The 22,151-nt window shown below is 47.2% G+C and overlaps 1 protein-coding gene and 1 pseudogene across 5 annotated transcripts in view; one reads left to right on the top strand and one right to left on the bottom strand.

Moving 5' to 3' along the window:
- ST6GAL1 (ST6 beta-galactoside alpha-2,6-sialyltransferase 1) overlaps positions 1-22,151 on the top strand; it is a 120,831-nt gene that overhangs the window by 56,835 nt on the left and 41,845 nt on the right. For 2 of the 5 annotated variants that reach the window (XM_086674950.1, XM_086674951.1), the window contains one exon: positions 12,479-12,636. The exons of 2 other annotated variants lie outside the window; for them this stretch is intronic. The gene's annotated coding sequence lies outside the window, so the exon portion shown is untranslated. Of the gene's footprint in view, positions 1-12,478; positions 12,637-20,531; positions 20,608-22,151 lie in introns of those variants that run through there. One more of the 5 variants, XM_086674954.1, reaches the window with a different exon arrangement.
- Positions 241-739, bottom strand: LOC147577340 (histone H3.3A-like; annotated as a pseudogene).

Below are 22,151 nucleotides of genomic sequence, written 5' to 3' on the forward strand. Positions count from 1 at the left end.
AGGTGAACTGCTGAAACGTGTTCACTGAAACATTTTGACTTGCATTAATGCTGTATGTCTCCTCATTTATATTAAACATTCACACACAAATGAAAATGTAAAAACTGCCAATACCTGATTTCTGTCCCCGAGTTTTCCGTTTGCAATCATATACTTCGGTACCTTTTGACCCCCCTGGGAAAAAAAATATGTGACGTTCAGAACTACCAATAACAGAAAGAAGAGAAAAAAAAAATTTTTTTAATAGAATGAAATGTTTTCCATCAGAGCGGATTCTGAAGCACATTCTCCACGTATGCGGCACGCTAGCTGGACGTCTTTTGGCATAATTGTTACACGTTTGGCATGGATAGCACATAGGTTGGTGTCTCCAATGAGGCCCACCAGGTAGGCCTCGCTTGTCTCCTGCCAAGCACCCATAGCCACGCTCTGGAAGCGCAAGTCTCTTTTGAAGTCCTGAGCAATTTCTCACACCAGACGCTGGAAAGGAAGTTTGCGGATCAGAAGTTTGTCTAATTTCGCCGAGTGCCGCGGTACCAGGCCTGTAACGATGAGGTTTCTTCACCCCTCCAGTAGAGGGCGCACTCTCACGAGCGGCTTTTGGTAGCCAGTTGCTTCCTCGGTGCTTTACCCCGCCCCGCGCCGTCGATTCGCGCGCAGCCTGCTTTGTACGAGCCATGGTACTGAGACCTCCTCACTTACCCCCCTTCTCCTTCTGCCGAGCTTGGCGAGCTAGAGGCCGTGCAGCAGTGGCCGCCAACACAATTATAAAATCTTTAAAAAAATAAAAGACGGGGACCCTTTAAAAATAAAACCACAATATACCACTATGTTTAAATAATGAACAGTTCCTTCATACCATCAGATAGGGAGTTAAGAGTCAAATATCACCAATTGTTATATGTGCATGTGGCTATGTGTGTATGTAATTTTATTTTATTTTATTTTTTTAAAATTGTAACGTTTATTTATTATTGAGAGACAGAGAGAGACAGAGCATGAGCAGGGGAGGGACAGAGAGAGGAGGAGACACAGAATCCGAAGCAGGATCCAGGCTCTGAGCTGTCAGCAGGGAGCCCGATGCGGGGCTCCGAACTCACAAACCGTGAGATCATGACAGGAGCCAAAGTCAGACACTTAACCGACTGAGCCACCCAGGCACCCCTGTGTGTATGTAATTTTAAAAGCAGTTTGTTTGGGGCTCCTGGCTGGCCCAGTTAGTGGAACATGCGACTCTTGATCTCAGGATCACGAGTTTGAGCCCCATGTTGGGAGTAAAGCTTACTTAGTAAATGCTTAAAGCATTTTTAACATTCAGATCAGGATCTAAATACAGTCCTTACATTGCAATAGGTTGATAGGACTTAACATTCTTAAAATGCTTGTAATCAGTAGTTTCCCCAAAGAGGGGGATTTGGGGTCCAGGCACTGATTTTGTATCTGGCCACCGGTAAGGTGTGGCTCATGGTCCCACTGTCCACAGGGATGGACACTGATGCCACCGAGGCCACCTCTGCATGATGCTTATCTACTTTTATTGCTCAACTGTCCCTCTTAGAATCACCCACTTCCTGATCTTTTGTCTTTTTGTTCTTAAATGAAAATACGATCTTTTGAGATTCTTTACTCCTTTAAGTATTTGAACACCAGTCTGAAGGACAAGTTCAGCTTCAGAAATTTCAGCCCCGATCTTCAACACGGAAGCTTTATGTGTTTGCTTTAACTGGGCCATGCAGTTAGAACATTGTGGTTTTGGTAGAGGTTGCAGCTCAGCTGTACTAGAAATAATCTGGCTCTTATTCAGGAACTAGGAAGAAACATTATGATGTGGCGAAGCCCACCCTGCCACCCACATGGTGGTGTAGGTTTGTGCTTTGCATGCCTGTTGGCTTGGGAGGCGGTAGAGTGTAGATGGTAAGGAGGTATATGCTGGCTAAAAATAGGAACAGGATGTTTTGAGACAGGGGCTTTTGCTTTCATAAGGCTCCGTGCACAAAGCTGAAGTTGATGCTGTCGCCACAGGTGTTATTTCAGCTCCTAACAGCGTATTGCACACATCCCTGAGTGGACCGCGAAGAAGCCAAGGCAGAAAGGCAGTAGTGCTCCGTCCGCAGGAAGGACCTCTTAATCAGGGGCCTCTCATGATAAGATACATATTTATTGTTAGGCGGCCCATTGGGCATCATAATGCCGATGTTTACTTTCGATGGACTGGTATAGCATTTCTTGCTCATTCATGCTTTTATACCCTTCTGTTCTGCACGTATCAAAATGGGTCCTTCCCGTTGGCCATTTCCTACATCTCCCCACCACCACGCTTCTCTGCTTCTCCCAGGTGAGGAGCACCTTACTCTTGGTCCCTGGCGTGCTTACACTCACTTGATTCCTCCCTTACAACCGTGTTCTATGTTGTGTTGCCAGGTTTCCTGCAAAGCCATCCCCATCACCGAGCCTAATGCCTGGGGCACAGGACACACTGCGTTTGTGTGGTGGTTTGAGGGGGTCTGCCCGTAGCACTCTGCTTTCGTTGGGGGCTTGTGAGAGGGAGGAGGCGTGTTCTCTGGGAGACTTGGTTTTAGAGACACGAGACGTGGAAAGTAGTTGTAACGGTACAAAATGGAAGGCAGAGTGTCTCAGAGGAGGCAGGCAAGAGTGCCCCACCTCCTCGCCGTGCAAATTATACTACTTAATCCTGACCTCTGCAGTCCTTGACAGTTTACCAAGCGCCTCCACCTGCCTTCTCTCACGCCATGGACATGATATCATTAACCCTGTTTTGTAAGTGACCAAACCGTGGCTCAGGGGAGTGAAACGGCATGCTAAGGGGCTACTTGATTAGTAATGGTAGAGCCAGGACGGCAGCTCGGTTTCCTGATTCTAAGAAGCTAGTTTCCTTTCTACTTTTTGTCACCTGGCTCAGGTTGGTAACCTGGGGCCTGGGACGGAGAAAGGACGCACCTGGAAGGAACCACAGATGCGATTAAAGACTTCAGACAATACTGAGCATGAGCTTCTATGCGGCCAGTGAATGGGGAGGGCAAAACAGAGAAAGGACGAACGTCGAACGGTGACCATGTTCAGTGGAAATAGAAAGCAAGCCGCAAATATGGGCCACATATGGAATTCTAAATTTTATAATAGTCACATTAAACAAGTAAAAATAAAAGATGAAATTAACTTTAATATATTTAATTTAGCCCAACACATGTAAATAGTATGTACTTTATCACGTCATCAGCATAAAAGTTATGAATCCAACATTCTTACATTCTTTTCTTCCATATGAAACTTTCCAACTCCAGTGTATATTTTCCATTTGCAACACATCTCCATATAGATTAGCCACACTGCTAAGGCTCCATAGCCACATGTGGCTAGTGACTCCTGTATTGGGCGAAGGTGTGTTTTACGTATTTCGTGTATTGCCACAGTCACATGAAGCATTTATTACAGTACCGCCTAATAGCTGAGGAAACGGAACCCAGGGGGGTCATATAACTTGCCGGGGGTCGTGAAGCTGGAACGTAAGAGCTGGGTTGTGACCCAGGTCTGTCCTTCCTCTTCCCGGGGCTTGATCTGGGCCTGGAAGGATGGTGGAATTGAATAGGTGGGAAGGAGCAGTGGCCCTGATGTGGTGGTATTACCTCTGAGTGTTTGATTTGCTGCTGGTGTTGACAGTGTTGTGTGCAGTGGGCAAGGGGGGCCGGGGGCAGAGTAGGTGTAGGTAATTTCCAAACCATTGTTAGACCTGCTTCTAATAAGGAGGTAGCCGAGGGGTCACAGGCGAGTAAAGGGGAACCGTTGTCTTCAAATGCAAGAGTGGAAGGAAGTTAAGGGAGCCCTTTCACTATGGGGTGAGCCTGTCTCACACGGACAATACTTTCCTTTTAGAAGTTGCATGAAGATTCAGGTTCTAACACGCAGAGAGCGCTTGGCCAAGGCCGGCTTGTGAAGCGCCAAGTTAGATGTGTTTGACCTCCCTGTGCTAATGGAGGTCCTGTGTTTCATGTGAGTTTTATCCCTTTCCTGGAAGACGAAGATATCCTGATGGAGGGGAAACAGGATTAGGAGGGCCATGTGCCTGCCTGTGGGCAACCGAGCGAGTTCTAAGTCTGTTTCATTCACAAACATTGCAGTAGTAGGAAAGATAACGCTTTTTAACTCCTGGTGTTCCGACACATTAGTGTTCATCGTACAGTGTTCTCGTACAATCATCATCCATTTGCGGGAAAAAAAAAAAAAAGGTTTTTACTATAATTATAATTTTAGTGTGGATGGAGTTTGTTTCTTCCTGTACCATAAACATTTTTCTATCTTTACAGTGCATGTGGTGTGTTAATGGCCTCAGAGGATAACACTGAATCCTATATAAAATTTGCTTGTTTCTATGGCTGGGTATTTAGATTGTTTCAAAATTGACATATTTAATGCTCCAGCCTGTAGCCTCATGCGTACGTCTCTTTTCTATCTTTTATAATTAGATGATAAAATTAGACCACTGAGATTTATACATATATAAGTTAATTATGTTTAAGCATAATTTAATTACATTTAAATGTAATATAATTGAATATAATTGTATTTATAAATAATATATAATTATAAATTTAAAGCGATTTCTTTATAATAAACACCCCAGCCTTTGAATTCTAGGCCAGAAGGCGACAAACATTTTAAAATGTGTTGGTGGTTTGAGATTATTGCTTCTGTTTTCTCGAGGTGTTGCTTCTGGGTTTTCTTTCTCTGCCAGTTTTACTGAGATAGAATTGACATAACAGCCTGGTGTAAGTTTAAGGTGGACAGCATACGATTCTAGTCTCCCAGTAACAAGTGATTATGTAAGTTCACCATTCTTGCCCCGAAATCACCAGATTTAGGTGTGATACTGGGTGTGATACTCAGAGTTTTGCTAAATTAACAAAGGTAAAAATATGCCAAGTGTTTGTTTGTACTTCGCTTTTAGAACACCGCTGATGTCACTGAGGGACAGGCGAGGCCACCATCAGTGTTGGGACGCCTTCCTCGAGGCGGGTTGGTTAAACAGTTTCCTTTGCAGACTGATGGTGAGGGCCAAGCCCAAATACCCACAGCCTCCAAGTCTGGACACGGCACTCCCCCACACTCAGCCTCCGTTCCCCACAGCAGCACAAAAGCACAATGGAGCTTCCTCCAGAACTGGCTGTGGCCTGAGGAAGAGGAATGACCTTCCTGTTTCCTTCCACACCTACTATTGCACATGGATCTGTCACAGGCTTTGGAGTCCGAGAGATGCGTGGTGTTGGGCATGTTATTTAATCTCTTGTTGACTCGTTTTTCATCTAAAATGGGGACAGTGGCATTATCCCTATAAGGTTGCCAGGAGGGTGAAGTGTATTACCTCTTGCAAAGTACTAAGCGGTGCCTGGCACGTATTTAGGACTCAACGAAGCTTGTAAATGTGGGTTTGAGTCTAGATGCCTTCTTTGGGCAATTCACTTAACCCTTCTGTTCTTGAGTCCCCTCATCTGTAAAGCGGGAATATGGCACCTGCCTCACAGAAGTGTTAGGGGGTGTTAGTGAGGTGGTATATAGCACAGAGCCTTACACATCAAAGCCCCTGCGTAAATGGAGCCAAAAGAAAAGCACTGTGTTTTAATTTTTATTCTGTACCCTGCAGAAGGGAGAGCTTTGCCCTCTTGCATTGGTCTAACTTCTGTTGTAATGAGCTCCCAGATTTTGACCGTATTTGTTGTTACAGTGCATTTTTATGTCTACGTTGTGGGTTTGGGGCCATCCTGAAACAAAGGGGGAGCAAAGCGACATTCTCGTGGTCCCTGAAGCTTTGAACGGGTTTTAACGAAATCTTGGTTTTAAGGTTAGCAAGTGTATAATTTCGCAGAGAGAGGGTGATACTTCATATGCTCATTAATTCAGCGGCTTTCCCCCTACAGTTGGGGTCACAAGGAATGGAAGGTATCGAGTGTTTGATGGTGCCCAGTGACACAGATGAAATTTGTCTGAATGGAAAGGTATAAGGCACATTCCTTAGGAAATGCAAAGAAATGATTGGAGACGCAGTTGAACACAGCCCGCCCATCCCCTACTTCTATCTGTCCAACTCCTTCTCATCTTCCTATTTGAGATGTCTCCTGCAGCTCGCCTCCCTGAACCATCCAGACTGGTTGACTGGACCCTCCTCATGGTGGCATACTGGGCGGCTGTGATTCTCTCTTACCTGTCTTCCTCCCGAGGCAGAGACCTGCCTTAGGCACCCCTGTATCCTTATTACCTACCACTGGGCCTGGACAGCACAGCCAAGGATTTCGGGTGAGGAGAGTTCTGTGGTGTGTTCACGTCCAACTTGCGAGCCTTCCTGTTTCTGGGGCAAAATCTGAACTCTGGGCGCATCATGGAAGGGATGGGCGTTTCCTTCTTCAATCCTCATGCCTTGTGAGTTAGGGAAGAGCCACAGTGAGCTTCTGTGGCTTTCCTTGAACGGTAGTAGCTGGTAGAATGGGGCGCCGGACAGGTGTAGGAATAATCCTGGTGTGGCATGAGCTTTGCCATAGAAATGCTGGCGTTGGGGCCTTCTGCTTTGTCGCTGCTCATCTGGGAAGTCCAGTCTAGCGTAACAGTCACATTCTCTGCCAAACACCTGTTGTATGCTGGACAGTATACTGGGAACCTCACAAGTATTGTCTCAAATACGTTTAAGGACCAACGCGAGTCCCCTACATCTTCTGTAAAGTCAGCAGCATGACAGGGTTGGAAGGAAAATTTGACAGGGAGCCAAGAAATCAGGGTTCCAGTCTGGCTCTGTCGCAAACCAGTGATGTGGCCTTCTCTATGCCACTGGGCCTGTTTTCTCATCTATACAAATGGGATGGGGGAGGGGGGGTACACTTAGATGCTTTCTCACTTCCCTTCTGTTTCATATCCTCAATGTGTTCACTCCAACACAACCTGCTCTCTTCTTTGCCTGAGTTATTTTGGACCGCAGGTCAGAATTACATAGTTTAGTAGCACTGTAAGTTCTGAGTGAGTCTTATCTCCCAGCAATTCTCTGATCTTCCAGTGACAAAGACCTTATCTTGTTCTCTTAAACGCATCTTAACTCCGGGCCTACACGTTGGTGAAATATGAGTCAGTTACCCTGGTGTGGGGCCCTGAGACATCTTGGGTACAAGTTGTCCTGAGATGGTTGTTTCTGGGCCTCCATCTTCAGTCTTTCTCACATTAAGAACTGAGATTATCAGGGCCACTTTCACATAAATCGGACTTTAAATGTGATGAACTTCTACTTAAACCGTTTTTTTTCCCCCTTTTGTGATTAGTACCTTTTGTGTCCTAAGACATCTTTGTCTGCTCCAAGTTCACGAAGAAACTCTTCTGTATTTACTTCCAGAAGTGTTATTGTTTCCACTTTCACATACAGCTCTAAGATCCGTCTGAAATTAATTGTATGGATAAAGTGAAGTAGAGGTCAAAAGTCGTATTTCTTCTCTGCATGGATCTCTAGCTATTTCAAAATAATTCATTAAGAAGACTTTCCTTTCTCCATTGAATTTCATTGGTACCACTGTAAAGAATTGTTACTGTGTATGTGTGGGCCTCTTTAGGGATTTTGGTCCCCCCCCCACCCCGATCTAGTTGTCTGTCCTAACTAACACCAACAACAAATTGTCTTCATTACTGAGGTTTTATATATAGCACGTTTGTGAATGCAAGTCCTTTAACTTTGTTCTTTTAAGGTTGCTTTTGCTATTCTAGGTCCTTTGTATTTCCTTATAAATTTTAGAGTTAGCTTGTCAATGTCTCCAGCGTCACACTGGGGATTGTGGCTAAGAATGCATCCATGTGTTAGAGTTCTCCAGAGAAACATAACTTATTTTCTCGTTCCCTCTCTCCCTTCCTTTCCCCTCCCTCACACAGAGTTTATTCTGTTTTTGAAAAGCTGGTAGTGTTGCTCTGCATTGATTTGGAGACCAACTAACATAAGATACATATTTTGAAAAACACCGGTGCAGTGAAGGAGAGAGGAACCTATAAAATAAGTGATGACCATCTACCAGAAAGTGCTACCAGGGTGTCTAATGCAGAGAGCTCTGGGAACAAGGGAGGGAGTGAGGGCCAAACCAAATGGGTCCCGGGGAGTCTGGGAAAGCCTCCCGGAAGTCCTTGAAGAGTTGGCATAGGAGAGGAGGCATTTACACATTTGACAGGAGGGCAGGGAGGGGTATTTGAGCTCAAGGACGAGGGCAGTGGTGCTCTTGGGAAATGATGAGGTGGGATGGGTGAACTTTAGTTAGCTCAGTCCAGCTGGAATGTGAGGGCTGTGAGGGAGTGGCAGAAGATGAGGTTACAGATAGCAATGACAGCAGGAAAAAAAATCACAAGAACTCTGATGTAATAGCCTAAAAAAATTTGGATTTTATTATGTGTGTATCAGGAAGGCATTGGAGGGGGTAAACTGAGAAAGGGCCCAATTCCGTTTGCTTTCCACAGAGGTTCACTCTGTGAGCAATGTGCAGGTAGACCAGTCTACCCCGTCGAGTCATGATTTAGAACAGGAAAGCCAGACGCAGAGGAGACCCAGTTGTGGAAGGCAGATCTAACCCACCTTATACCATTAGCCTTCCATCTGCCACATGGCTTCTCAGAGGGTCCTCACAGACACCCAAATTGTGCTCTTTTAAGTGTTTGTCAAAATAAAAATTATAGTCCCTTTTAGGGCTTAGTAAAAGGCGGAGATAGAGTTCATTCTGTCTGTTCTTTCTTCTTCCCTCTGTAGGGTTTCCTCATCTGTAGAGCAGAGTTGAGGTAACCGGTGAGAGATGGCGAATCTCTTAACACCAACAACATGGCATTATTCTAGGCGCTTTATAACTATTAACTCGTTTCATCTTCACAATTGTCTGTAGTATTATTATTTTCATTTTATAGATGAGGAAACTGAGGTACATGGATGTAAGCGGCTCACCTAAAGTCACACATCCAGCAATTAGCAAAGCTGGGGTTTAGGCAAAATCTGTTCTCCTAACCACCATGATGCTTCTTGGTTGCATTTGATTTCATTCCAGCCATGTCCTTGAACCTAGATCTTTGAACAAAGATAATCATGAAAAGATTTGACTTTGACTCTCGATATTGCCAAATCTGAATCTTCCCTAATACAGAGGAAGAAGAAAGTTTTTCTAGCTGGGAGAAGAAGGATGGCTTCTTGGAAGGAAGTGCCTTTTTTTTTTTTTTAAGAGAGAGTGCATGAGAGAGAGAGAGAGAGAGAGAGAGAAAGAGAGAGAGAGAGAAAGAGACAGGGAGAGAATGTGTGTGCACGCAGGAGGGACAGAAGGAGAGAGAGAATCGTAAACAGACTCCCTGCTCAGTGTGGAGCCTGACACAGGGCTTGATCTTATGACCACGAGATCATGAGCTGACCTGAAATCAGGTAGTCAGACATTTAACCAACTGAGCAACCTAGGTGTCCCAGGAAGTGGTATTTTAATGGAGCTTTGAGAAATGAGTGGAATTTTAAGAAGTAAAAATTGCTGAGAAGAAAAGGCAGCCAAGATGAAGGAATCCAACTATAACCTCCCTCTGTTTACAACTAAAAAAACTGGACAGAATGCAAAAACAACATGGGAGCCCTGAGAGACAGGTGTAGGATACTGGACCTGAAACTTGGATGATGACCCATCATGGCCTTTGTCACATGGAATTGCATGACGGTGTGGGAAGCTACCACTCTGGGATAGCCCCATCTTTCCAGCCAGAGGATCCCAGCAATGGAGCCACCAGAGGGTGTGAGGAAATCCCTGAGAGGAGAGAACTGGAAAAAGGGCCCCCACTCACTCATGGACTGATCTAAGTCATGGGCATGCTGCAAGGTGTGTGTGCATGGAATTGACCCAAAGAGGCACAGCAAAGGTTTTGAGAGCTTAACTATAACAGTAACACCAACCAGGTCCCAGATAAACCCAGAGTTGCCTACGTGACGGGCAGACCCAATTAGCCCAGTGAAGGCTTTGAAAACCAAACTGGCATTGAAGTGATCAGTCACAAGAGATGAGACAGAACTTTCAATCTGAACCTAAGTGGGTTAGTTGTCTGTTAAATAAATAAAGAAAAATATCAACGTTTTTTCTTCCCCAGAGAATTTTAGCAGGATTCAGTGTCTCATAATATATTATTCAAAAGTCCAGGATACACTCCAAATTTACTCAATATAAAAAGGGACAGGGAGTGCCCGGGTGGCTCAGTTGGTTGAGCGTCCAACTCTTGATTTTGGCTCAGGTCACGGTCTCACGGTTCATGGGATTGAACCCTGCGTTGGGCTCCACACTGAGTGTGGAGCCTGCCTGGGATTTTCTCTCCCTCTCTCTCTGCCCCTCCCCTGCTTGTGCCCATGCATGTGCATGCTCTCTCTCTCTCTCTCAAAATAAATATTTTTTTAAAAAGAGGGCTGTGGCTCTAAATAACCTGTTTGTTCACAGACCAAGAGAGAACCCAAAGTATTTTTTCTCTTTTTACTGCTTTTGATTGGTGGGAGGTGGGGGTGGCGAGGACCCTTGAGGTTATTTCAACACCAAGCAAGAAGGCCAGAAAACCCTACAACATGCAGCTCAGAGCACAGGTGCAGTTGACTGAGCAAAGAAATCAACATTGGGTGCCTGGACCTCAGAGCTCTCTGCCTACCCTGTTTTTTTGCCCTGGGACCACTTCACTGACTTCCTGTTTTCTTCTCAGGTCACGTTGTAGCAGCAAGAGACCTAAGGGTGAGGCTGGGAAGGGGAGTGAGTTTGGACTATTCTCTAAATTGAGGGAAAATCCAAAGAAAAGGCAGTAGTAGGCTTTCTTGTGAGAATTTGGGTGGACCGGCCTTTCCTGTGCAGGCTGTGACCGCTCCCTCCGCTCCTTGGAGGTGAGAAGAGAGCCCTCCCCTGCCCCTGCATCTGCAGGGGCTCTGGGGGTACCAGCTCTTGAGGGAATTGAAGAGGTTTACGCTTTCATGCTGATAATCACAGAGACATGATTCTTCTAACACAAGTCACCTCGATTCATAAGAATGACCCTTGAATAGAAGAAATCTTCAGTGTCTTAAGTAGGTGTTCCTTCAACAGTGTTTCTTTTTTTCTCTCTGAAATGGGAAGGTCCTCTACCCACGAGCTGTACTTCCATGGCGTTGCAGAGGTGATGAAGTTACACCACTGTCTCGGAGCAATTGAAAATGACAATAGTGTCACTTTGCATAGCTTGGAAGCTCCTTTTCTTGTGAGGAAACAGAGGCTCCAGGGGATAAGTGACTTGCAAGGACACATGGTGATTTGGGTGGACAGCTAGGGACCTCTCGACTGGGACCCGGTTGCAGACTTTTCCAGGAGTCCAGCCTTCCCTCTACCATCCCCTGGGCTCTCACTTCATCGAGGGTCCCAAATTCTGATTCTCTTGACTGGGGAGCAGTGTCTGAAAGAGTTAACACCGAAAGCAGCAGACATCAGTTTTGTTGAGATGAACATCAAGGTCCTGTACGTAGCCAAAGAGAAATATTGACTCATGACACTCCCAGAAAATTCATCTCCTCTCAGAAATGAGGACTTCCCCCACCCATAGCAGCTAAGCCAGGTCCAAGTTTACCAGTCACCGTGTCGTAAGCACCTGCCCCATGCCTGGCACTGCAGGCTCCTTACTTCTAACCCTCACAGCAGTCCCGTCACGTAGGTGGTTCTGCACACATTTTGCAAAGGAGGAAACTGAGACCCTGAGTACTCGTATCTCATTTGCCTGGGATCACAGGGATGAGTAATGAAGCGGGGATCCAAGTCTGGATTCGTCTGGCTGCAAAGCTGGGTTCCCGTGAAGTTTCGCACCACCCTTGCAGACTGGGCCTAGTCTGAACGTCTTCCTCGCCTCAGGCTTGCTCCTCGTTCTGCCCCACGCAGGAAGCTGCACCCAGGGTTTTCCTGGCCTCTGGGCCTTGAGTCAAATCTGCGTTGAGATCCTGGCTGTGCCTCTTGACAAGTAGGTTGATTGTGGGCAAGTCCTGTAACCTCTCTGAGCCTCAGTTCACGGGTTCAGCAATTACTTGCCTGATGGTGGGGTTATGGTGAAGATTCGGCGGCTGCTTGGCCCCACACGTGGCACGAAGTAGATGGTGGAGGAGCAGCTGCTGGTACTCGTTTGTTGGCTGCTTACCTTCAGGGAATGGAGGGGGTGTTGTAAGCCATGGCACCCACCCCGCCACCCCCCACTCCTGCTGACCTTGCGCAGTTCCCGCTGGTTCTTTGCTTTCCTCTGAAGCTTTTTATCTGCTCTCCACTACGTGTCCGATCATCGCCAGACCCAGGCTACTCATGGTGCCGCGGGGTGAGACCCGAGTCTCCCTTTCAGTGTCACCTCCCGCTGCTCAGCTTTGGGCCCCTGCTTGGGCTGACCTGAACCTCTCTCTGTGCCCTGGTGCCCTGCCCTTTGCCCACCTCCGTGCTGTTTCTCTCCTGTCCTCCAGGTCTTCCCCGTCCATGAAGGCTTTGATCCCGGGCTGGATGTGGGCTCCTACTCCTGGGCTAAGATTCTTGAACACCTTGTTTGCAAGAAGAAAACGCTCACTTATTTGGCACATGAAGCCGAGCCACAGGCCCTGACCTTGTCTCTGGGAGCATCGAGGTAACTCGCTGGTTCAGGCGCTCACGTTCTGGGCTGGGGAGGGGTGTGGAAACAGACAGAATAAATAGTGCATTAGGTATTTGGGCGCTTGTCTGATTTCTCACGGTACTTGAGACTGTTAGCATCTTGAGAGCAGCGGCATGGCCGTTACCTCTGGGCCTACTGTTATCGGGCCTGAGCCCAGAGGTACCTCCATCTTGGTTGAACTGATTGATCCGAATGGATGTGGTCACAAGGTAAGTTCACAGCCATTCCTAGGCCAGCACTGGTTGGGGGCGGGAGGGACTGTGGCGGCCCGGGGGGCAGCTGTCTTCCTTCCATGGTGCTTCTTTCTTTTCCATCCTCTTAAGTCACATTCCTTGGTTGGGTCAGCATGCAGGATTTGACAACCTTTTGCTGAGTTGCTATTGGGCTTTAGGGGGGAAAGCTCACTGGCTTCAGGGCCAGACTTTCCCAGGCAGGTTACAGGACTCCCCCAAGTCTCATGTTCCTCGTCTATAAAAAGTTGGATCAGGAGGCTCAACATTCATGAGAGTGTTCTCTTGAGACCTTTGAGAATTCTTTTTTTTTTTTTATTTTTTTAATTTATTTTTGAGGGAGAGAGAGAGACAGAGTATGAGCAGGGGAGGGGCAGAGAGAGAGGGAGACACTGAATTTGAAGTAGGATCCAGGCTCTGAGCTGTCAGCACAGAGCCCGACGCGGGGCTTGAGCTCACAAACTGCGAAATCATGACCTGAGCTGAAGTTGGACGCTTAACTGACTGAGTCACCCAGGTACCCTTGATCTTTGAGAATTTTAAGATAAGGACTCGTGCACGTGCTACCAGGGCACAGAGGCTCCCCTGTACATGCGGTCGTGCATAACTGAACCATTTAAGTGATTTTTGTCTCTGATTGATTTCGTGAATATAGAGCTGTGGGCATTTATAAATCTGTTAGCAGAAATTCATCATCGAGTATAAACTTTGCTTAACACGGACTAGCAATCTTATTTCTGTGGGATCTGTAGTTCACAGGCAGTTATCTGCATCACTTCCTAGTGCATGGAGGGCAGAGAGCCCCCTGTGCACTGGGTCATGGCCCGGGGATGAGCCCTTTCACATACTAAGGGACTGGCCCCTGCCAACTTTCTGCTGCACATACTTCATATTCGTTCATGAGCAAAATCAGCCTGCTTTATGTCTAGGACCATGGGGTTGTTCTCTAATAGTCAAAATTTCAAATGTTGACCCTGTAAATGCCAAAGGTCAACTGTGAGAACAGCAGCCATCCAGGGCTGCTGAAAGATTTCCAGTTCGACAGATAAAGTGTGTAGCATCCTAAGCGTGCCCTGGGCTTAGAACTCAATAATGCTGGTTTCCTTATTAACTGAAACCATTTGCTTCTGGGGTTAGGCGGGCACGGCTGTGGCTGAGAGAATCACAGGTCCAAGGAGATGGTCACTGGCGAAGAGGTACTGAGAGCATGGCCTTTGCATTCAGACAGTCCTGGATTGTCGTTTTGGCAGTGCCATTTATCAGTCAAAGCCTTTCCGCTTCTTGAAAAATCAGCTTCCTTCTCTGCGAAATGGAAACGATAACCGTGCCAACCTCAGAGGGTGGCCGTTGGGGCTGAATGAACGGTTCTACGTGCAGGTTTAGCACAGTGCCTGGCACATAGGGAGCCACCAAAAGCAGTCATGGTGACTTCTCTGTCTTCCTCTCTCTCTGTATAGGGATGCACGCCCAGTAGTTGCTTCGTGTTCACTGGTGATTTTGGTTCAAGTCTGAAATCATTTTCTTATGTAAAAATTAACCACCTTCCACCCTCAACAAAACACATTTACAAGCCTGGGCGGTGAGCCCCGGTCCGGATACTGAGTACTGTTTGTATGCCTTGTGCTTAGCGGTACTGAAGCAGCAGAATCCCTATAGAGCCCTATCTTTGATTGGAAGGAGAATAAGATTAGCAGCTCCCCCCCACCCACCCCTCACTCCCAGCACCTGGAATGCCTGTAAGAGAGCATTCACCTAGGTCGGGAGTGTGGTGGGAGTCTACACGGCGAGGGCTCCAGCCTGGAGAGTCTGGGAAGCTTCCTCTATGGAGATGGGCTGGTTATGGGCATGCTCTTGGATCCCGGAAATGAAGGGGAGGGAATGACCAAGTAGGGAGGTTTGGGGGTGAGAATAATTAGGGCTGAGATTTGTGGATCTGGGTCCGAAAGAAAAATATCCACACTGTCCACCGTCTGCTTGCTCCATTAAGCACCAAATAAGTGCAGCTATAAAGTGGTCTCTGTGTATGTGTTGTGGGGAGGGAAGTGAATGTAGAAAATTCCAGAATACCAGCCCTTCCCCTCTAGGAGAAAATGACCATTCACGAGGAGTAGAAGTTGAGTGTGAGCCCTTGTCTGTGATTGCCCAGAATAGAGCACACTCCTTTGCCCATTAGATTATACTTTAGCCACATTGCTACCTGTGTGATCTGGTGACATAAGTCAGGTTCACAGCTGGGAGGAGAGAAGGTGAAAAAAACACACACCTTGATGCCAGGGCAATTAGCACTCTCTCTGGTAGTCGTGACTCCCCGCCTCTGACCTCAGGACAGACCTGAATTGTTCACATTTCCCGTTGGGGTGGAGAGCCCAGAAGTGACAACAGATTGGCCTGAGATTCCCAAAACCCTGGACTGAAGCCCCGCCCCCTTCTCAGTAACTCTGGGCCATGAAGGGACAGCAGACTCCTCGGGTTGTGGAGGAGCCTCTGCTAAGCAGGGACTGCACACGCTTGAGGCCATGGTTTTGGCTCATCCCCCGCCTTCACGCTTAGCCTGAACTAGCATGGCTTCCTCCCACTCTGCCTGAGCCCACCCTCCTGTGAACGTTCATATTCCTCTAGGCCTCTATTGGTCTAGACCAATTAGATCAGAATCTACTGAGGACAGTATTGGACATCTGTATTTTTATTAATTTTTTTGTTTATTTATTTTTGAGAGGGAGAGAGCACGTGCCCGCGCATGCGCAAGTGTGTGACCGGGGGAGGGGCAGGGAGGGAAGGAGACACAGAATCCAAAGCAGGCTCCAGGCTCTGAGCTGTCAGCACAGACCCTGATGTGGGGCTCAAACTCACGAGCCATGAGATCATGACCTGAGCTGAAGTTGGATGCTCAACCGACTGAGCCACCCAGGCACCCCTGACATCCATATTTTTAGATGCATCCTAGGTGATGTTAATGCCCAGGTGATATGGAAAAGTAGTACCTGAGTGGTTCCTTTCACCTACACTGGCCCTTATGGCTGTGGGACTAGGGGTAGGGTATACCCTGAGGACAGACTTGATCAAACCCTCGTTCCTCTACATTCTCTTCCCTTTTCTCTTTGTATGGTGGCCCAGTTGGCCTTGGGCTGGTCCTAGGAAAGAGATCAATTTCCCAAGGTGAGAGAGGTAAACATTTCATCACCTTGGTGGCTGCCTCTAAGAACAGCAGCTCCCTTCAGTGACTCTGGGCTCCGGGGAATGTCAACAACCTTGGCCCTGCCATTCTCCTGTCTGGTTGGCTATAAAGCCAAAATGGAAGGGAAGAATAAACAGCCCCTGGCACGATCTCCAGCCGAGGAGTTCCTGGTGACCGTCATGTTTAAGACAACATTAGCAGACATCATTGTTCTCACTAAAGACAGTTAAACTGGGGCTCGAAGAGACAGATGTGGGTCATCAGACCCTCGGTATCAGGATTTAAGAGAAAATTCTTCATCTTTGGTCTTTCAGTAGAACTCTTTCCCTCGTGCGTTGTTGCCATCTGGTCCCCTTTTGCTCTTCAGTGAGAATTCTGGGCCACCTAGTTACTGTGCTCAGCTGTGACAGTTCTGTTCTGTCCCAGAGCAGGGTGTCTTTCTGATGTAATTGCTGCCTGCCTTTAGCTGCTGAGCACTGAGATGATGGGTGAGAGACCTGTATCTGTTTGATCTGGCAGTCAATAAAAATCTGGTTTTACATTGCTGGGCTCCTGACTTTTAAGCACTTGGGGGCCAGATTCTTCCAGATAAGCATAGAATGACTTAATTCTGCCTAGTTGAGGGCAGTTGTGGGTAGTTTTTTTTAAGTACCCTACATATCTAGCCAACCAATAAAACCTGTTTTTCAGGAGGCCAGCTGGGATCAGAAAGTCATGAGTTTATTGGGGTAAGTTTCAGGCCACACAAACCAGCATTCCTTGCCCACGAGACTCTTGGAGGATTTCAAAAAGCCAGATGGCAGAAGCACATTTATTCAAAACAAAACAAAACAAAACAAACCTGTCCAGGGCAAAGAAATCATCCATTTCTTTGTATCACACTGAAATTTTACCAACTGCTTGTGATAACAATGGTAATCTCATGCTGAACAGAACCTCTTACTGGCGGCAATATCTTTGTTCATTTGACAAGTAAGAGCCCACATTCTTAATTAAATGTGGCCGATAGCATCTTTTAAAACCTGGGGATTGATGTGATTTGATGACCGGGAGCGGACGGTCAAGAAAGAAATCTTGAGACGTTTTTTTTTTGGTGGTTTAATTAAAGCATGGGGATAGGACCCTTGGGCAGAAAGAGCTGCAGTGGGATTTTGAGGAGCAAGTGATTATATACTTTTAAGTTGGGGGCCAGTAGAAACCAAGAAGTTTCCAGAAGGATTTTCCTATGTTACAGAAGACTTACAGGATCCTGGGGGCCTAGCTACTGTCAAGCTAAGGTTGTTTTTTGCCTCTACGAGAGCATTAACATTAAAACAGTCGGGAGTTCCTGGAGGAAAGCATCCTCTGCCTGCCTCAAGTAGTTGTCAGTGGGCTGCAGGTTATAAGGAAATTTAATTGTGTCTGCATTTCTTTTGCCTTTGTCCTTCACATCAGGGAATCACAGCAGGGGGAAACAAATCGGAAAGGTACTTGGTATGGAGGACTCAGGAACCTCTGGCTTTTAATACATTGAGGAGAGCTTCTGTTAATCCACTGTGCTCGGGGAAGTCCTGGGATGATGGAAGAATCTACTGCAGAGAATCTGCTGATGCTCCCAGAGGAGTAGGAATAAGGATGCGGGAGGTCTCTACCAAGAAGCTCGGTTAGGGTGATGCTAGCTACACTTCCTAGTCATCTTGGCCTAGCAGAGGCACCTGTTATTTTTGATCCCATTTCGTAGGCCACCTGTCCCACCTCGGGACAGAGTGTGTATGTGTGTGCGTGTGCGCTTGCTGGAAAATGGAACCCCTGGGTGGGCCGCCACTTTCAACAACTTTGAATGGCAGCAGGATCCCGATGTCGGTGGGGCAGCCAGCCATCCCTGACATGAGAAGCAGGGAGAGGAGTCATTACAGGATTAAGTGGCAGCACAGTTGGCACAAAGCAAGAAAGGGGAGCCCTCGGGGCGCCTGGGTGGCTCAGTTGGTTGAACGTCCGACTCCGGCTCAGGTAATGAACTCATGGTTGTGAGTTTGAGCCCCGCATCGGGCTCTCTGCCCTCAGCACGGAGCCTGCTTCTCTGCTGTCAGCACGGAGCTTGCTTTGGATCCCCTTCTCCCACTCTCTCTGCCCCTCCCCAACTCGTTCTCTCTCTCTCTCTCTCTCTCTCAAAAAAAAAAAAAAAAAAGTGGTGTGGGGGCGCCCATTGTGGTGAAGGTTTCTGGAAGCCGGGACACATGGACTGCTTCTTGGAGGTATTGTGGCTGGCTGAAGTACCCTCTGGGGGTTCTAGGGGGTCAAGGTCTCTAGGGACAGAAAGTTCAGGTTCTAAGGTACAGATGAGGGTGAGGTTTGCACACTGAGGGGTTAAGGAGTGGAGATCAGGGCAGAGTAAAGAGGTGTCACCAGAGGGTCCAGGATGGTGACCAGCACCAGTAGTTGACCTGGTAAAGTAGCCAGGCTCTTAGGAGCTCTTTAAAGGGTCCTGAGAGACATCTGTTGGACAGCAGAGCAGTTTGGGCAGTTAGAATAATCTAGTTTGACCACTGACAATGGCATCTTGAGCAAATGGCTTAAACTCTCTCAGAACTTCCTTTTTGTTTCTAAAAGAGGATCACATTTGGTTATATCTCTAAATTGCTAGCATCCAGTAAAGAGTAAGTGGTTCATGGGCCGTTTGCACCTGGGTTGTTGCAATGGACTCTTGAAAAGTCTTCTTCTTCTTCTTCTTTTTTTTTTTTTTTTTAACCTCCTTCAGGCTGCTGCCTACCACATTTGCTTCTCAGTTCAGCAGCCCAAATGATCCCTTGCAAACATAGGTCGGCCAAGTCTTACTCAGAATGTAAGCTGGAATCCTACACCTGTCTAAGGCCCTAGGTGATCTGGCTCCTATGCTCCCGACCTCATCTTCTGCTCCCCTTCTCGCTCTGCTCTGTTTCTGGCCTCCGTGTTGTTCTTGAAACAGGTCAGGCCTGCCCCTGCCCAGGGATTTTTGCTGTTCCGTCCACCTGAAATCCCCTTCCTTCAGACATCTGCATGACCCCCTCCTTTCACCTCCCTCCAGTCTGCCTGCACCAGCGCCGTGTTCTCCTTGAGGCTTTCTCACCATCCAGTTGAACACTGGACCATCCAGTTGAACAGTGATCTCCATCCTTCTCCCATACACCCTGTGGTCCCTATCCATCTCCCCTGCGTTAACTTTCTGCACAGTGGTTATCCACTTCCAAAACATGACGTACGTATTTGTTTTGTTTTACTCTTCACTTATCCCCTCACTGGAAGGCACATTCTGGGGAGCGTGGGGTTTCTGGCTGGTGTCTGCATTGCCGTGTCGCTGGCTGGATCACAGTATAACTGTAAACATTTGTGTATGATGTTCTCACTAACTCTGGAACTTCTGCAAAGTGGGGGAGCTCAGGCCTCTCCCCATGTCCCTCACCCTGCACTCCCCCAGGCAACCAGGACTTAGGCCCTCCTACATATAAACAACTTGGGAGAACCATTCAACTTGAAACCACTGAATCCCAACAGGCCTTGAAATCCAACACTCCGTTTACAGGAAGGAAACACAGAACAAAGAGGAGTAAGTTAAACAATACCGCAAGGAGGTCCTCCGCAGGATTCCGTTCTAGGCACATTCCTGGGACAAATGACTTAGTTTCTTCCACAAATATATGTCCTGAAAAGGAAAAATCAGGGAGTGGGGAGCGATTTCACATTAAAAGGAGTTGAGAGTGGTAGATCATCCAAACAAAATGTGCCCACCTCGTTTGGATCCTCATTTAAGGAATTTAGTGTAAAAGACACTTTTGAGAGAACTGGGAAACATTTGAAAGTGGATTGGATATTAAGTGATAATGGGATCGGGGTTTTATATATATCCTCACATATCCTCTCACAGACCCGGTGCGTGTGTGTGCGTGGATGTGTGTGTGTGTGTGTGTGTGTGTGTGTGTGTGTGTGTATGTGTGTGAGTTATAGAGAATTAAGCTCCATGGAAAATTATTCGAGGGCCTGTGGTCCCACTTCTCCCAAGGATGGCACATAGCTGACACCATCCTGGATGCCAGGGAGGTAAGTTAACTCATTACTTAAATGGATGTCATACGTAGGACATCAGGGCTTAATTTTCTTATGGAACCCCAATGGAGAAGATAGGGGAGCTGGCATTTGCTTTAAATTTCTCCAGAGGAAAAAAAGGGGGAAAGAGATAACACGAAGTTGGCAAAATGTTGGTAATCCTTGGAGCTGGGCTCTGAAAACAGGTTCATTGTGTTACTCCCGATACCTTTTTGTAGGTGTGGAGACTTCTGTGATATAAACTTACTTCTTTGTTAACTATTAAGGGGAGATGAAACAGTTCCATTTCCTGAGGAGGAGGTAGGCCCATTTTCTTTTCTCTCTGCTTCTCTGTTGGGTGTGGGTTGAAGTGTGGAGGAAAAAGGGGTGGACCTGTCGCTTAGGAGGCGTGCAGTATTTATTTAACCCTCCTTATAGGCCCTTTTGCTCCTTCCTTGGCTCAGTTCGGATGGAGTGGAGTGCACGGTGGTTCTCAGTGTGGTAAGATGGGGCAAGATGCCTGCTGGGGCTGGGGCTTTGATTGCTTGTCCTGGGCAGTGGGCATCATAGGGAGAGGGAGCTGAAGGGGTGTGACGTGCCCCCTTTCAGCCTGGCACCTGTCAAATGGGAAGGCAAACATTTCTACAAATATACATCCACCGTTGAAAGGCGCAAGGTTGAAGACAGTAGCAAAAGGCCAGTGATTTCCCTTTGCCGTGGCTCCATGAATCCTGAGTTCAGAGCTCTCCTTACCCGTTCAGGGTGACTGGCTCTGGTCAGAAACCACAGGGCAGCCTGTCTGTGGTGGGGACTCAATACCCGCCCACAAAGCTCTGTTCTCATGCTTTTGGAAAAACCTCAGGGAAATGTCCTCAGGTGTTCCTTCTCCATTAGTGCCGGCCTGGCTGGGAAAAGATCTTATCTCCATGAAGACACACTTTTTGCAGCCTGGGTCTGGAACATTTGGGGCAAGCAGGAATGAAAGCCCCTTTATCTCCGGGGCTTTGATCCGGGCAGGATTTCCCCCTCCCCACCACGAGCTCCTCCGCAGCTGCTCTGGCCCTCAGGTAAACACTTGCAAAAGCACAGCTACTCAGACCCCCCTGTGAATCTTTCTGGAGGCTTCCTTTCACTCGCTTCACAGATTTACTAACTGCAAGTTGGTTTCCTGTGGCTTAATATGTTTCTAGCTTGAGCACATTTGTGACTTGTCAGAAATATTTTGACACAACTATAAACTTTTTGACCTCTGCTGGCTCCCACTAATAGAGCTCGGTGGCCAGGGGCTGGGAATGAGTCAGCAGCCTGGACCACCTCTCCGGGGACTGTGGAAGCTGCTGAGAGCGGTACCTGCCTCAGGGACTGTTCTTCAGGAATTAAATGAGCTTGCTGAATTACAGGAGCTTGGCCCTTGTGTAGAATACTCAGCACGTGGTGAAAAAGCTCAACAATTATTAGCTGGAACAAAGCGATGAAGTCTATCATTAAGTTGTCGCTATAACCCTGCAGGGGTGAATTTTTAAAGTATTATTATCCATCCTCTACAGATGAAGACACAGGCTTATTAGAAGCTGATGGACTGGTCTAACCTCATATAACTGACAGGTAGAAAGGTCAGGATTTGAATCTGGGCTTTTGAGATGACAGAGCGTGAACCCTTTCTCCCAAGCCAGGGCTTCTCGCACCATCTGTGAAGAATCCTTTTCTTTCCCGCCAACCTCTCCCACATCAATAGCTTCTAAAATGCAACGAGGAGGAATTTTTGGAATACTCTTAAAGTTATTGTTAGGATCAATAGGCATAAAATTACTCCTTCGAATTAGTATAAAAGTTGATTACATTAGATTCCTATCCTAGAATCCATCCTGGATCTTGAGAAAGCGTTCTCAGACTAGCCTTAACTGCGGATCTCACTTTGAGTCATGGTGCCCTCAGCTGCCCTTTTCTCAGAGCATGATGTGTGAGTGGGACCACTTGTGTCAGAATCACACGGGTGCTTGCTAAATGCCCATCTCTGAGCCCCATCCCAGACCACTTGGATCAGA

Source organism: Puma concolor, chromosome C2 (genome assembly GCF_028749965.1).
Source record: "Puma concolor isolate L17-30 chromosome C2, mPumCon1.1.hap2, whole genome shotgun sequence".
Taxonomy (NCBI): domain Eukaryota; kingdom Metazoa; phylum Chordata; class Mammalia; order Carnivora; family Felidae; genus Puma; species Puma concolor.